Source organism: Artibeus jamaicensis, unplaced genomic scaffold (assembly GCF_021234435.1).
Source record: "Artibeus jamaicensis isolate MK-2021 breed Jamaican fruit bat unplaced genomic scaffold, CSHL_Jam_final contig_3126, whole genome shotgun sequence".
Taxonomy (NCBI): Eukaryota; Metazoa; Chordata; class Mammalia; order Chiroptera; family Phyllostomidae; genus Artibeus; species Artibeus jamaicensis.
Window position 1 is genome coordinate 19,926,965 of NW_026521723.1, and position 17,351 is coordinate 19,944,315.

The window sequence follows — 17,351 nt, forward strand, 5'->3', positions numbered from 1 at the left end:
CCATGGGTGAACCTTAAAGGTAGACTGCTTTGGGTGGATGGGGCCTCTGGGAAGCCTCCTGGTTTCTCCCAGGTGCCTTGAGGGAAGAGGAGCAGAGGGAACAGGTTGCTGGAAACAAAAGTTTATCCAATGATAAGATCTTCCCCAGCCTCTCCTTGCAGGTATAGAGTTACTCAAGGTACCAAAAGAAGGGAAAGAAGAGGCCTGGGTGGGGTGGTTCACACACCAGACCCCGTACATCCCTGAATAATTAAGAGCCAACTGCAGCTCTTCTGCTCTCCTTAGAGTGGGGTTCCCAGGGGGCCTCCAGAACAATGACCAGAGCGGTATGGAGGGAGTTTTGGCTCAGGTAGACTAGTGGGGGTGGCAAGTAGGGATGGATCTAAATTGCTGCCCCACCGGCTATTTCCCTGAAGTTGCCTCCCTAGGAGCAGCCGCACATCAACCCCTGGCAAAAGAGCAGAGCCGCAGATAACCCCAAATGCTGGGTGGTCAAACCAAAACACATCTATGTCGATACAAGGAGGTATATGAGTATATTTACACTCGCACACCTACTGCAGATTTACCGTCCAGATGATGTTCGGCTGCACGGAGAATGCACTCTCAGAGGACCCCGCGACTGGCAATCGGGTGGGTTGGCAATGGAAACTAGAAACTGGCTTCGGACTAAACACCCCCCATAAATAACCCACAAAAAGGGGAATGAACCACTCCTGGAAAATCGAGAAGTGACTGTGATCGCCATTCGGGGTCTTTCTGACCTCGATGGCCAGCCTTCAGGTTGGCGCCTCTAACACCGTGTTTTTACAGACAGGCCGGCCAGGTTTAGCAGGAGCGCTCCCGCAGGGAAGCCTCCCTCGTTTCCAGCCCAGCCTCTTCCTTTGGGAACTTAAACCTGCCTCCTCTAATTTGATCCTCAGGGGACTGGAGGAACAGATGGCCGCCAGCCATCCTCCGGTACCAGCCCTTGGTACCAGCCCTTGCTATCACAGAAGAGGCCACAGAGATATTCTGGGTTCGAATGCAAAGATATCCCAATAACACTGACAAGGCTTCAAATTCAAACATGTTCCAGGTGCAAGGCTGATGAAGTCATCCTTCCTAAACACAGATCAATGACGGCAAGTGTCATGGAGGGGCTCTGCACACAGACTGCCTTTCAAGCTTTCACTGGCTCAGGGAAAAGCCCGAAGACATCCTTGGCTTCAAGTCAGACATCTCTCTGCTTCAAGTCAGAGAGAGGAGGAGCAGGAGCAGCCCAGCTGTCGGGAATTGTGCTCAAGGTCAAATTCTCCCAAGCTCAGGCTCCAGCCCAGGGGTTCCCTGTCTGGCTCTCCCCAGTGGGCTCAGCAGCAAATTGAAGAGGAAATCACCACTTTTGTTCCTATTCCGAAGCTATCAAGAACAATAATTTCTCCTTGGTGAGGCCCTGAGTAGTGTCAGAATTAAAGAGTACATTCCACAAGGTTTGGTTTTTTAGCATCCTTCCCCTTTGCAAACCGCTCCCAGCTGGAGCTCCTCCCTGCCACTTCCTAGCATCCAAGCTGGTTTTAAGGAGATTTCCTCAAAAAGAAAATCTTTGAGAAGATTCCTCCACTGGAGACAGAGAACGGCATAAACAGAGATCCACCAGAAGTCAGAGAGAGGGAGTTTCCAAAACCACAGCACTGTGCCGGTGCAGTTCAGGGGCTGCCCACACACGCTGTAAAAGAAAGGCTCGATTCGGTCAATTCAACAATGCCCCACTGGTCCAGACACTTGCTTTGGCCTCTTGTCACACATATCAGACCAAGTCCATTAAGCTTTTTCAGAAGTTTAAGACTAACTTAGTGATGGCTAAACTCAAATGCAAAGATCTAAATGTGAAGAAAAATCATTTGTTAGAGGTAACTATTTCCAACACACACACACACACACACACACACACACACACACACACACACACAGAGTCATCAGTTGATGAAGACAGGCTAGTAATCAAGGTGTCAAAAGGAGGCAGACCCTGAACTATAAATAACCAATACTCCCTCCTGATGGTGCTCATCCCTGGATGCCAGATACGTGGCTTTGCCTCTGTCTACGCCACAGGTACAACCCAGGTGTTCAACCCCACTTGATGAGTGAGAACCTGAGGCATGGAGAGGAGACCTGGAATTAGGGGAACAAGTAGCCCCCTCAGCCCTCCCCCCAGTCCTTCGGACAACTCCAGTTAGCTGTCAGATCACCCAGACAATCCCCCAGGGGAAAAACCCCAGAGTAAACGCCATCACAGAAGTCGAGGCAATTCTAGTAACTGTGTTGTCTCAGCATGCTAACCCACCTCCATTCAGGGATATCAGAGATGAAACTCGTCTACTGTTGTATCCACAGTTTCCAGCACAGTGCCCGGCACATAGTAGGTGCTCAACAAATGGCAAATACCTGAGTTTATTGCCACTGTTGATCTCATTTGCCTCGTGCCCAGGCAACAGAAAAGCCAACGTTTGAGGACTATGGGGAACATCTGACGGCTAGGGTAGCAGAGCTGAGCCTTGGGTCCTTGAAGGCAACGTGATAAGACAACAAGCACTTCTAATCAGGGATCTTGTCCTTTGCCCTTGGTGCCCATTCTATTACCTCAGTCCTCGATAAAAGTAGTGAGTTGGTTGATTGTAGTGATCTGCGCTGCTATCTCGTTGACTTTCCCTTTGGCGTGTAGGAGGGTCCCCAAGACTACGGACAGGAGTGAGCTGATCAAAGTTCAAAATAACTTGACCTGACAGCATCTTCTTCCTGAGCACACACAGCCCCACCCACCCCTCTTCAGCCTTGTCAGGCTGCTTCTCCATAAGGCCTGCCATCCCTCCGCCCCTGCCCTGGGGCTCCTCTTCCCCTTCCCTGGACCCACACTCAGGACTCAGGGCTTTCTGGTTATTCCTGGGAATCCCCAAACACGCTACATGAGTTGCTCCCAGTCTTTTCTCTTCCAACCCCGGCATAAAGCTTTACTATATTAGGAGAAGCAAAAAGTCACAGTTGGGTTTTTTTTCTTTCTCTTAAAAGAAAAAATTGATTTATACCCAAGGGTTCCAGGACGGAGGTGGGAGGGGAGGGGCAAGAGACCTGAGTTCCAGCCCTGACCCAGAGTCTGAACTCTCCTGTCAATGGATATGAGATGCTAGATTTGTATAAGACGAGATGGCTCCTCGTCCTCAAGGAACTCATCATCTCACAGAAGAATCCTAGTGGGCCTGCGAGTGAGCGTGAGCTGGGGGTCCACCGGGTCAGAGGGAGGACCCGGCTGTGGGGTGCTCCAATCACTCCCCAGAGTACAGGGAAACCTGGAAACGTGCGCACGCAAAGAGGTGAGATCACTTCTTAGACCTGTAATAGCTTCATCTGTAGTTATAGGGGGTCAGCCTGCCCAGGGGCTGCACACGGGTTTCGTCTGGACCATTGTTATTTTGCCAGTTTGACTTTGAAGACCCAGTTGTTCCCCAGCCCAGCCGCTCTGACGGCCTGATCAGCACATTGTCACCTGTCTGACCTCTGTAGGCATTTGAGTCTGTGACTCCCCTGATGTGACAATCTCCAAGCCCTCCTACAGCTTTAGGTAACAAACAGAGGGACTTTCAAGCCAGGAAAGGCGCCCCAGGACAGAAAGGCTGCCGTGACCTCTCTGACCCCAACTGGGAGAGGCAGTCCACCGAGCCAGGCTGGCTGGCTCAGCGGCTCTGCCCTCCGGGTCCTGCTCCAGGAGAAGTGGGAAGGCAGCCCCTCCAGTCCACCCCTGGTCCCGCCCGGCCCTCCCTACGCACCCAGCGGGTGGGGAAGGGGTCCAGGCCAACAAGTCCAGCTCTCAGTCCAACCCGCGTCGTCAGACTTTCTGGTCACCTCCTAAACCACCTTCTGGTCAGTCGCGCCTTGGACAGCCTGTGCATATTTATTTCTTCCCGTCCTCCCTCCCCTGCCCCCACAGTCTGGCGAAGTTAGCAGCCTCTCGGTGCACCGGCTCAGCGCCTAGACTGGTGCCCCGCACACACTCGGAGGTCGAGAATGCCGGCGGGGATGGCCGTGGTAGCTGTTTTCAGTTCCGGAGGAGGAAGCCTCGGGCAGGACTCCCGGGGTGGAGGGCGGAGACCGAAGAACTGCCGTCCGCTCCCAAACTGGTGGTAGGAGCTGTGGATCCACAGAAGGGAGTTGCTCACTCCCTTCCCCTCCCCCAACACACACCTTTTCCCCAAAACCTGGGGCGACCAGAGGCAGCCCTGCTTCCTGAGCCGTCTCCCGAGACGGTTCTTCCTGCAGGTTCCTCCGCCCCGTGCGGCAGCGCGGCCAACTCCTCTGTCTCTGATCATTTATCTGCCTTCCTTCTCCTTTTTGTTTTTCGTTGGGAATCTAAATTGGAGCAGGGTCCTTCGGGCTTTTCCCAAGCCCGAAGTTTGACCCCCTTAATTTGGCCCCCTTTTCCTAGTGAGGTCCAGTTCTCAAGCTCACGTTCCCCTCTGCCCCTTCCTCAAGGTCAACTATCCCGGTTCAGAAAAGGCGAGGGCCCACTTTTGAATGTCGAGAAGAAAAGGGGTGGGAGTGGGAGTGGAGGTAAGTGAGGAGAAGGAACGTGAGAGAACAGCAGGAAAGATGAAGGAAGATGGGGGTGAGCACAACTGGGAGGAGGGCCTGGCGGGCCCTGGAGAGAGGAGGAGCAGAATGAGGCCCACGTGGGGAGACAGATGTGGACCGAGACTGTGTTTTCGGGGGGCCGAAGAGAAGCTGTGGTGGGCGGGGCTCGGGGAGGCAGCACCGCGCGGGGGTCCGCTTCCCGCCGGTATCCCAGCCTCGTTAGCCGTGCCACCCGGCCGGGAGGAGCGCGTCCCGAGGGCGGGCAGCCGTTCCCTGCTCCTGCCGCTCTCTGAGCGGCCGTGCAAATCCTGGAGAGGATCGAGGCGTGAGGCGGTTACCTCTGCGAACTCGGGGCCCACTGCAGCTCGGCGCGGCGAGGCCGGCGGTGCGACCCGAGGACCGGGCTGCGGGGGCTGGGGAGGCGCTTCAGGTGGCTCCTCCTCGTCGTTTAAAGTTTGCGGCAGGCGAAGAAACCGACTCTGTCCTCCCTCTGCCGCCGGTCAGGGGTTCCACTCGCCCGGTCGCCTCAGCCTCGGCGGGTCCAGCGCCCACTTCCCCCCGGGCACCCGCCCCCCTCGGGTCTCGGATCCCCTCTCTGGTCTCCATCCCTCCCTGGGCCCGCGCGCTCCCCGCTCCCTCCCTCCGCGCCGGCTGTCCCGCACGACGTGAGCGGAAAGTGAATCGGTAGCTCCAACCACAAAGACAAATTACCATGAGAAAAATAAATCGGACAATCGCCGTTCGCGTCCGGGTTCCCGCCGCCGCACCCCTCTCCACCGGCCGAGGCGGGAACGCGGGGCTCCCGGGCCGCTGCGGCTGGGCAGTTCGGGCCCCGCAGGGCCCTGCTAGGGCCGGGGGTCCGGAAGAATCGGGGTGGGGGCTCTGCAGGGGGCAGCGGACGTCTCCGAGCGAGACTTCACACTCCGCGCGGCTACGCGTTCCCACGCGCCTCGCCCGTCCGCACTCTCCCAGCGCCGGCTTTACCCGCCCGCCTTCTCTGAGCCTCCATCTCGGCGCCGGGGTCAGAGCCTCCGCCCCGCTCTCTCACAGCCATTCATTCCGCTGTCCCCTCCTCCAGGCCCAGGTCCCCGGTCCCCATCGCGGCTGCAGCCCATGCGCGCTGACCGCGCTGGTCGAGGGCCCAGTACAGCGGACCCCAGAGCGAGCGGGCAGAGGGAAAGGGGTTAGGGCGGAGGGCGCCCAAGCCGAGGTGTCAGCAAGCGGCTCGAGAGTCAAAGGACCCCCTCTGCTCCCGCCCGCAGCCTCCGCCACCTGGTTCCAACTTGCCAATGTCCCCGGGTCCCTACCCCTTTCTCAACCCTCTCCCCACCGAGTTGCTGAAGTTTGCAACTTGCAGCCCCAGCCTGCGCGGGGGGAAGCGCCCGAGGCTCCCCGGACTCACCTCCCGGCTGCGGGCGCAGGTGCCCGGTTCCCGGTGGCTCCCGCTCTCGGGGCGGCGGCGGCGAGCCAGGAGGGCTGGCGGCGGGTCTGGGAACTGGGCGGCGGCGCCTGAAGCGCCTCTGGCTCTGAGCTCGGCGCTCCCGTGCAGTCCCGACTGGGGCCCGTGCCCGCTAGGGTCGGGCTCCTCCAGCAGCGGCGGGACCCGCGGCGCACCCGCCCGAGTCCGCGGAGCTGGGTTCCGGCAGCAGTCTCTGCACTCCAACTAGCTCCGACCCGGCGCGCGGGTGAGAGAGCGGAGGGGGGACCAACGGAGCTGGGGAGAGGGAGGGAAGCGGGGAGGGAGAGAGAGGCAGTGGGGGAGGAGTTGGGAGCGAGGGGAGAAAAGGAGGGGAGCGGGAACGAAAAGGAGGAGGGGGAGGAGAGGACCCGCCGCGGCGGGCGCTTCAGTCGCCAGTCCCGAGGCGCGCGCTACAGCGCGAGGGGGCGCCCTGCATCACCCAGTCCCCGGCTCCGCGCGTCTCCCGCCCCCTGTCTGCCAGGTGTGCGCTGCCGGCGGGTGCAGGGCCGGCGGTGTGGAAGTCCAGTTCGGACTCGGCATTCGAGCGGTAGAACCGAGATCCCCGCGCACTTACCAAGCACTTGACTACCTTTTGCCACATTCTGCCTTACAGTCCTCGGGAACTCTGTCTCGAGCCTGACTTCATCCCGGGGCCTCATTCCACACAACCCCTGCCCGCCAACCCAAGCCTTGTGGCCTGAGAAAGCTTCCTCTCTCTTCTCCCAAATTCTCCAGCACAGTTAGCTAGGGACGATCTTTCTGCCTGTAGATTTGAAGGGGGAAAGAACCGCGTACAGCACAGAGGAAATCTGGTACAGAAACTGCGGTAGCAGAAAGTGGGGGCGAGGCTGCTGGGCTGGACTGGTAACCCAGAGCTGGCTGGATTAGGGTTGACAAACTGTACGACATTGACTGAACGTTCTTCAAGTCTCACTTCCCTCAGCTATAAACCAGGATTGATAATACCTGCCCTACAGAATGATTTGGAGACCAGCTAGGGGCTACAGTGGGTAAAATAACACCGGGAACAGGGGGGGGGGGGGGGGGGCACCAAGAGACTAAAGATCGCGGGAGGCGGTGAGCACTGTGAGCTAAGGAGAAAGGCTTCGCGCGACCACTTCGAGCAAGGCTGCATTGTTGACAATTTATTGTCCAGTGTTTCTGGTGGCAAGAAAGCGGAGGGGGCAAGCTTCAAACCCTGTGTGCCAGGGATGCGAGAGGGATGGAAAGGGAGCCCTCTGCTGAAGAAACAAAGGTATTTAAAATTAAAAAGGTGAACTAAGGGCGATGGGGAGGAGCACAAAAAACAAAGCGACAGAACGAAGGAGAAAAACAAAGAACCAGAAAAATTAAGCCCTGAGAAGTATGATTTTAAGAGATAACCAAAGAGAAATGTGAAATAAAAGTACATAAGTTGGAAGAAGGAAAATATTAAGACTTTCTAGAGAATGCCAGAAATTGAAAAATTAGATCGAAGCATTTTACATAAAATTCTAGGTAATGGGAATTTCAGGTAAATCAAAGGAACAGAGACAGCAGAAGCCCAGAGAAGTGACTCCCCCCAGTACATACACTCCTGTGGGATGCAGTTTGGCCAGGACAATGGCGAAGAAAGAACAGATCCAAGAAGACAGTTTATGAGACGCTCTAAAAAGGGAAGCAGTGCACAATCTCCGAAATAAACACGTTCTAGGGCAACGGAAATGCTGAAACTCATAATGTACAGAATGGAAAGGAACTTGCAGAGATAAGACACACTCCGGACCACAGGAGAGAGATGTAGAGAAGAAGGAAAACACAAGGAAATGGGCTTGTGGGGCATACCGGTCTGGTAGCCCAAACATTTAGTTAGGGGTAAAAACCAAGTTGGAAGAGGTACTGCAGGGCATGGAGTCCAAACCTCTCACCTTACAGACAAGGACAGTAAGATCTAGATGGGGCAGTAACCCTCTGGGGGTCCCAGGCGGGGCTGGGAGCAGGTCTCCTGCCCCCACCCCAGTCTGGGACCCTTCTACTTCTATGGGCACTCTCCATCCATCCATATCCCCATGCCCTACAGAGCCATGGGGACTGTTTTTGCTATTGCAAATATATAAATTTGTGCAGTATATAGACACCTCTTAATACAAAAACACAAAGGTTTCCCATTTGTCTGGATGGGAGCATAGACAATGCACCTTCTGAGCAGTCACATCAGTAGCAGCTCTCTCTTGAAAGACAATCAAAATCTTCTTTATCCTTCACCATAACCTCACCCTCCCACTCTTTTCCACCGTGTTTTGATGGTTCTATCTTTCTACTCTTCCCACCATCATTTCCTGCCCCTTTCTGGCTCTCCCTCTCCGCATTATGAATGACTTTGGGAGGGGGCTTGGTGTAGGAAAAGAGAAAAGCCCAGCCTGGGGACACGGGCCAGGAATCCTTCCTTTTTAGAGGAGCCAAGAAGGGAAAACACCCAAGGAGACACGGAGGAGGAGAGCTGCTCGGGATGCTGGGCTTCTTAATCATAATTGCACCCTGCAGTATTTTATTGATTAACAGTGATTACTCAAGAGCTCTCAATGCAAGAGAGCATCCGAAGTCCAAACCTTGGGAAGGGACAGTTGCTTTACTCGCCTGGCTTACCACCTACTTCAGGTATCACCAGAATTTGGCAAACCCAACTTCATCAGAATCTCTGAATCATTTGGAACAAAACCCGGAGCATTATCCCATTCCTACAGTGTCACCGTCACCTTCTGTCATGTTCTTTGAACCTTTGCAATAACCTGCATGATAATTACTTCTATTAGGAGCAATTGTCCACCTACTGCACCTGTGGTACACACAAGGCCCACAGGCCGAATCCGGCCCTCCACCTTGTTTTATCCGGCCCAGCACCTGGTTTCTACCTGGTGGCAGCGCCCCCCAGCTCTTGCTTAACTGTTAAGGAGTAGTTACATTTATACAGTCCTAAGTTACATTCCTCACTTTGAAGGCAACCTGAGGCTGATGTGGCCCCCGGTGAAAATGAGTCTGACACCCCTGACCTACTGGAATAGTGTTAACTAAGCAGAATGTAAATACCGTCATTTATACAGAGTTTCCCAAACAAACATGCTATGGAGCAACGAACATGGGGGATGGGAAGGAGTTATTAGAATGCACTCTTGACCTTGACATTCCAAACTTATCTTCAGCTAAGGTGCCAAGAGGTTAAGAAGTAAGCACAAACTCTCAAAGACTCAAGGGTGACAAAACTGACCATCTTTTGCCTCCCACCAGAGGGTATTTTCTAAGAAATCTAGCTTCCTCTGACAAATAAGAATGCAGCCCCCCCCCAGGTGTGTGAGTGCACGCACATGTGATTGTGTACAGCCCAGGTGCAAACAAATCTGGTCAGGCAGCAAGAGACACACAGACACCATCCACTTACATAATGTCCATTCTGGTCCTAGAACTAACTGCTCATTGTGCCCAGGGATGGGAAAGAAAAACATAAACTCCCACTCCAGAGTCTTTGTCAAACTGTGAACCAAAAGCACACTTAGGTCAGAAGAACTGAACTGTCACCAAATGGCAGCTTTGCCATTGTCCTGAGCTAACGTGAGAGAAGAGACTTTCCTTCCTTCCTTCCTTCCTTCCTCCCCAAACATTTAAGTGTCACTCACTGTATGAGGTGAAGAGGTCACAGACAGAGAAAGCCAGAGTCTCACAGGCAGGTGGGAGAGGCAGACATAACCCTAGCAAAGTGGAGGGCTGATGGCTAGCTCTACCCAGCAGGTCAAGGACGTCTTCCCAGCAAAGAGCCCTTCTAGCTGAGAATAGAGACGGGGCGGGCATTTGCCAGACAGAGAAGCGGGAGGAGACAGAGGAAATAGCATGTAAGAAAGTACCAAGTGATATAATTAGATTTCTGTTTTGGAAGAATGACTTGGCCCTGGTTAACAGATTCAGAGAGAGCTGAAGCGGTGGATGTGAGCAGGTGTGTCATGTGGTGGAAAGAGCACCGCACCAGCAATTAGGACTTCTCGGTTCTGGTTCCCGCTTGGCCACGCACTCGTCTGCTGGGAGTCTTTGAACCAGCCTCTTAACCTCTCTGACCTCAGTTCCTCTTGGATGAGAGAGTTTGATCGACTGGTTTCTGAGGTCCTCCTTGCATGCACATTCTATCATTCTAACTCTTTCTACATCTTTAAATTATGTTCTTTAGCATATTTAGTTCTTTCCATGTGTATACAGTTTACAGAAGTATTTCCCATGCAGTGTCTTTTGACCTTCACACCCCGTGAGGGAGATCACTACACTGCTGCTCAAGATGCTCTTGTCCAGCCTGTGGCTGTAAACATCATCTCTATGCTGATGGCGTCCAAGTTTGTGTCTGCAGCTCTGACCTTTCTCGTGCAACCCAGACGCAGAGCACCAACCGCCTGCTGCTCTCCTCTGCGTGAACATCCAATCGGCGTCGCAAACTTAATATGTCCGACACCTGACTTTTGATTCTTTCCCCAAGCCAACTTTTCCTGTCTCCTCCATTTTAGTAAATAAAAATTCCATTCTTCAAATCCTTCCAGGCCAGAATCTTGAAGTCACCCCATACTCTATGTACAAACTATCAATAAATCCCACTGTGACTACCTGTGAAATGTTTCCCAAATCTGACTACTTGTTGCCAGCTCCTTCACCAGCACCCCAATTCAAACCTCTCTCTTCTCTCTCCTGGATGTCTGCTCTGCCTGCTTCCACCTTTGTACATACAGTCTATTCTCTACACAGAAGCCATCCCAAGTCAGGACCTGTCACTCCTCTGTTCAAAGGCTTCTGTGTCTGTCCAGCTCAGTGGAGGAAAAGCCACATCCTCACCAAGGCTACCTGACCTTTTCTTCCATCCCTCCACCACTCTCCCCTCCTTCACCTCCCTTCAGCCTGGCTGAACTCTCCACTGTTTCTCAGACACCTGAGGCTGCCTCAGGGCCCCTGTACTTGATGTTTTTCTCTGCCTAGAAAGCATTTTGTTCAGATGTCCACATAAATCATTCCCTCACTTCCTTCACCTCTGCTCAAATATCAGTTCATTAGAGAAGCATTACGAACGATCCTTTTAAAAATGACAAACCCCTGTCACTCTCCATGAAAGTGGAGTTGCTTCCTGCTGTGTTCTTTACTATAATCCCAGCCCACAGAATAGTGCCTGGTAAAAAGAAGTGCACAGAAAGATTTCATGAGTGAATTATTATTATACCCATTTCGCTGACAGGGAAACTGAGGCATGCTGACACATTTGGCCATTTTCAGAGCTGAGATTTGAAATTAGATTTTTCCATATCAAATTATTCTCTCCAGTTAATTATTTATTAGCACCTATACTTGCACCTAAAAATAACCTTTTTAATAGAAAATGCATATTAGGAGGTTTTAGCCAAGATAGGCATAGGTAGAAATACTTCGCTTCCTTGCACAACCAAAAGGGGGTTAACAACCAATATAAAAAAACAATAAACAATCAGAAGTACTAGAAAATAAAACTGCATGGAACTCCGCTAACCAAGGAGTTAAAGAAACATTCATTCGGACTGGTAGGAGGGGCGGAGACAGGAGAAGGGTGCTGGAGCAGAGAGGATACCCCACAGGGCAGTGGTCCACGTGGGCAAGGCCAGGCTGGCTGCCCCGGAAACTAAGGACTCAGAGCCTCTTGCTGTAAAACACGGTGGGGGGTGTGGGCAGAAGAAACTCCCAGTACCACATGAGAGTTTGTTGGAAAGTGGGACTAGACTAGAGGGCATTGTTCCCTCTCTGACCCCTCCCCCACAGACAGCACCACAACACAGCAAAGAGGGTTGCCCCACCCTGGCAAATTCCTAATGCTCCGCCCTCTTATAACATAACAGGTGCACGGAGACAAACAAATATGGCCCAAATAAAAGAACAAATTAAAAATCCAGAAAAAGAACTAAGTGACAAGGAGATAGACAACCTATCAGATGCAGAGTTCAAATCAAAACACTGGTAATCAGGATGCTCACAGAATTGATTGAGCTCAGTCCCAAAACGAAGGAAGAAACAAAGGCTACCCAAAGTGAAATAAAGTAAAATATACAGGGAACCAATGGTGAAGGGAAGGAAACTGAGACTCAAATCAACAATTTGGAACAAAAGGAAGAAATAAACATCCAACCAGAACAGAATGAAGAAACAAGAATTCAGAAAAATGAGGAGAGGCTTAGGTACCTCTGGGACAACTTTAAGTTCTCAATCATAGGGGTGCCAGAAGGAGAAGAGGAAGAGCAACAAGTAGAAAACTTACTTAAACTTACTTAAACAAATAATGAAGAAAAACTTCCCAAATCTGGTGAAGGAAATAGGCTTCCAGGAAATCCAAGAAACCCAGAGAGTCTCAAAGAAATTGGACCCAAGGAGGAACACACCAAGGCACATGATTATTAAGTAATTCAAGATTAAAGACAAAGAGACTCTTAAAAGCAGCAAGAGAAAGGGATACTTACCTACCAAGGAGTTCCCATAAGACTATCAGCTGATTTCTCAAAAGAAAACTTACAGGCAAGAAGGGGCTGGGAAGAAGTATTCAAAGTCAAGAAAGGCAAGGACCTACATCCAAGATTACTCTATCTAGCAAAGCTTTCATTTAGAATGAAAGGGCAGATAAAATGCTTCCCCGATAAGGTCAAGTTAAAGGAGTTCATCAACACCAAGCCCTTATTATATGAAATATTAAAGAGATTTATCTAAGAAAGAGAAAATCAAAACTATGAACAGTAAAATGATGACAAACTCATAATTATCAACTGAACTTAAAAAAACAAAAACTAAGCAAATAACTAGAACAGAAACTGAACCAGAGAAATGGAGATCACAGGGCAGATTATCACTGGGGAGGGGGAGTGGAAGAATGGGGAAAAGGAACAGGTAAGAAGAAGCATAATTGGTAGGCATAAAATAGAGAGGGAGAGTAAGTATAGGAAACAGAAGCTAAAGAACTTATATATACAACCCATGGACATGAACTAAGGCAGAGAGGAATGCTGGACAATGTAGGGTAGCAGGTGCAGGGCAAAGGGAGGATAAAAGGGAGAAAAACATTGGGAAAACCCTAATAGTATAATCAATAAAATATACTTAAAATGCATGTTAGACTAAAACACATACTAGTTGTTTCCCACCTAATTAAACACAAGGGTCCCTGACCCACACAGCAGTTCTCCAGGTCACAATAGAGAGAAGAGTTAGCTCTGAAAACCTAAACCTTTAAAGTGCTCTCCATGGCCCGGACCAGTATGCTCAGTTGGTTGGGCATTGTTCTATAAAACCAAAGGTCCCCACAGTTCAATTCCTAGTCAGGGTACATGCCTAGGTTTCAGGCTCGATCCCTGGGGAGCTTGCTAGAGGCAATGGATTGATGCTTCTCTTCCTTTTTCTCCCTACCTCCACTGTAATTGCAAATGAATAAATACAATGCTTATTTTTTAATTAATTAATTTATTTATTTTTAGATAGAGAGGATGGGAGAAAGGGGAAATATCAGTGTCTCTTGAGTGCCCCCTACTGGAAGCTGGCCTGCAACACAGGCATGTGCCCTGACTGGGAATTGAACCAGTGACCCTTTGGTTCACAGGCCAGCACTCAATCCACTGAGCCACACCAGCCAGAGCTGAATAAATAAAATCTTAAAAAAAACAAAGTGAGCCCTGGCTGGTTCGATTCCCAACCAGGGCACATGCCTGGGTTGCGAGCCTGGTCCCCAGTGGGCAGTGTGTGAGCACACATTGATATTTCTCTCCCTCTCTTTTTTCTTTCCTTCCCCTCTCTCTAAAAATAAACAAAATCTTTAAAAATTTTTAAAGAAACAAAGTGGTTGCCAAAGGTGCATATTCACCTTGGTGCCATTTTTGTTTCTGTGTTACAGTTCTAGGTTTCTTTTCCCCAAAATTCCTGAAAAAACAAATTCCCTTCTAGGCCTTCACATATTCACTGTCACATGTTATCTCTGTCAACATGTATAAATAAGTGCGCATACACACACATCATTTTTACATCTCCTAAATCAGGCACGTGATGAGAGAGAAGGAAGGTTGACTTTGCCGCTTGCCCTTGGGCTGACACCTAGGAGTAATCACATATCTCTCCCCGTTCACTCAGTGCCTCTCCACCTTCTCCTTTCCTGTTGTTCTGGCAAACACTGTCAGATTGGGGGTGAGGATGAGTCAGGAGGAAATGAGGTATGGGAGGGGCACGAAGATCAGAAGGAAGCAAAGCTGGTCTAGCAGAGGACACCAAGCTTCCTGGCAGTAGATGAGTTAGATAAAGGGCTAGGTCAAGTGCTCAATTCTACACTAGAGGAGAGGGGTCACTCTCAGGACATTCGGACCGAAGGAGGAACACAAGGTGTGGTCACCCATCTTGAAGGCATTTGAAAACAAAGGATATGTGATTCTCTCCCAGGACCAGTGTGAAGCCACAGAGGCCCTGGCTGGTTCCAGACAGGATGTGTGTTGGCCAAGGAATCCTAAGGCAGTATCCCCAGAATCCTGTTAAAAAGAAGATCCCAGGTTGTAACCAAGGAGCGGCCCGGGCCTGGATCTTAGGGGGTCAGAGCAGGGCCAGACCTCGGGACAGGAGCTGAGAAGGACTTTGAAGGACAACCTGCTGCCTGAGTGGGGTTAGAAGGTCATGAGCATAGTTGAGAGGTCCAGAAAGACTCTTTTGCCCTGGACAAAATCTTGCTTCCCTGAGATTCCATTGCCCCTGAAATCCTCACGATGGGGAAACAATAGGTAGGCATTATGTCTTATTTAGACAGAGCAATCTAAACATTAATAGCACCTTAGCAGGAATAGGGGAGAAATAGTAATTCCCTCCAAACTGTCTTGTGAGCATATTACTGTACCAGCACCATAGAGCACACCCAAATCCCTAGCCCACGGAGAAGAACCATTCAACACATTATTATTGACTGAACACATGCAGGGACGCAATAGAGGGTGGATGAACATAGACTGAGAACAGGCCAGATTAGAGAGACCTTGAATGCTATGGAAGGGGGTTGAATTTGATCCTACAGGCCAGGCAAGGAGAACCATTGAGGTTCAGAGCCGGAGCCAGACACAATGAGATGGGTGGCTGTGGGTGGACTTGAATGAGGAAGGCCAGTTAGGGGACTGTTACAACAGCCCCTGCAACTCACTGAGACCTCGATGAGGGCAGAGATAGCAAAAATAATGTAAACCCTTATCCACCTTTGCTGCATGGAATAGGAACCTAAGAGATTGGAATACAGAATAGGGAACTGAGGTGAGAGGAATAAGCATCATAAGAGCAGGGATATAGGTGTCCAGAAGAATTGGGGTGTGAGTCAAACAAATAAGAAGAGAAGGCTTGATGAAGAGAACTTTGCCCCCTGTCACTGTGGCTTAGCCCTGGCTCTGCCCCAAGACTGAGAAGTGGACGGGAATGGGATGTGCCCTCAACACATCCCGGTAACACTGCAGCAGGCAGCTTGGATCTCAGGCATCAGCTGAGAAGTGCTGTTTCTCAGGGAGAGGCAGCAGGCTCCTTCATTTCAATTAAATAAAAAAAGTTTCACCTTTGTTATTTGCTCAGTTCTGCACTGAGGCTGGAAAGAACACAGAAGATGAGCAATGCTTAAGGGCCAGTCACCTCGTTGGGAATGTGAGGTGCTTGCATGAGGTAAATAGCAGGTAAATGCCACATTGGCTGCTCCAGGCAATAAGCACCAGACAAGTTCAAGAGAGAAAGAGCTCACAGAGCTGTGTCCAGGAAGGCTTCTTGAAGGAGGTGGACATTGCCCTGGACCACACAGAAAATGTGAGAGTGGACGGGCACAGGGGAGGGAGGAGACATGCTTGGTAGAGCAATTTTTGTCAAAGGGAGAAAAAAACTATGATCTACTAGGACTTTGAAATATTTTATTTATTTATTTTTAGAGAGGGGAAGGAGAAAGAGAGGGAGAGGAATACTGATTTGTGAAAGGGTGTGCAAAGGGATGTGCAAAAGATACAGCCATTGGTTACCTGTCACAGGCCCCCACTGGGGACCTGGCCCCCAATCCAGGCGTGTGCAGTGTCCTTAATCTGACTGGTGATCTTTCTGTTGACAGGCACTTGACCCGCTGAGCCACATCAGCCAGGGTTCTGCTCAGACTTTTAAAGGGGTTTGACAAAGCTCTCTAAAAAAGGCTGTTTTAAAAAGGCGAGTCACTGTGGGGCTAAAGGAGGGAGTGATGTCTCTTACCAAGATTAGCAAATATGCCCTGGCCTGTGCGGGTCTGTTGGCTGTACATCCTCCGCAAAACGCAACAGGAAAGGTCACCAGCTTGACTCTCAGTCAGGGCACAGGCCTGGGCTGCGGGTTCCTCCGGGTAGGGGAGTGTGGAAGAGGCACCAGACTGACGTTTCTCTCTCACATCAACGTTTCTCTCCCTCTCTTCCTCCCTCGCTTCTCCTTTCTCTAAAATAAAAATAAATAAATAAAAAAACCAAATGGCTTAGATACAGAAAACAAAAAGCAGGAGCAAAGAAAAGGAAAGGAAAGAAAAAAAAAACAAAGGAAGAAAACAACAAAAAAAGAAATTTTGGCTTCTCTAGATGGTGCACTTTTAAAACCCCCTACTTAAGAAACTATGTAATGAATGGACAAACAAAATGGTGTGTAGACAAGCGGTGGGGTATCACCCAGCTTTGGAAAGAAAGGAAATTCTGACACACGCTACAATGTGGACGAAGCTAAAAGACACTATGCTAAGAAAAGTAAGCCAGACACAAAAGGGTAGACACTGTAAGATTCCACTTATATGAGGCACCTACGGCAGTCAAATTTATATGGAAATTGAGTAGAAAGGTGGTTGTCAGGGACCGAGGTGATGGGAAAATGGGGAGTTAGCATTTAATGAGTACAGAGTTTCGCTTCAGGTCGGAGAAAAACCGTGGAGATGGATGGCAGCGACGGCTGCACAACGGGAATGAACTTAATGCCACTGAACTGCATACTTAACAGTCACGAACACGATACATTTTATGTGATGTGCATTTCGCCACCATTGAAAAAGAAAAGCAGCGATCCAGTCTCTATATTTAAAGGTAAATACCTAAAAAATAGTTAACATGCTAAATATTGCATATACGTTACCACCACCACTACCACAGAAGAATGTGTGCCCAGACTGATCGGATTAAACATCTTTATACGTGTTCTGCAGCGGGATTGTCACGGGACAAACCTCCATATTACAGGGACTAAACACATTCTTCCGGTTGCAACGGAAATAAACCGACAGGCT

At 50.4% G+C, this 17,351-nt stretch overlaps 1 protein-coding gene across 1 annotated transcript in view; it reads right to left on the bottom strand.

Moving 5' to 3' along the window:
* Positions 1-6,261, bottom strand: part of SEMA5B (semaphorin 5B) — a 117,659-nt gene extending 111,398 nt beyond the window's left edge. Inside the window, exon 1 of the mRNA XM_053663004.1 lies at positions 6,005-6,261. The gene's annotated coding sequence lies outside the window, so the exon portion shown is untranslated. The remainder of the gene's footprint in view (positions 1-6,004) is intronic.
* Between the last annotated feature and the right edge of the window lie 11,090 nt (positions 6,262-17,351).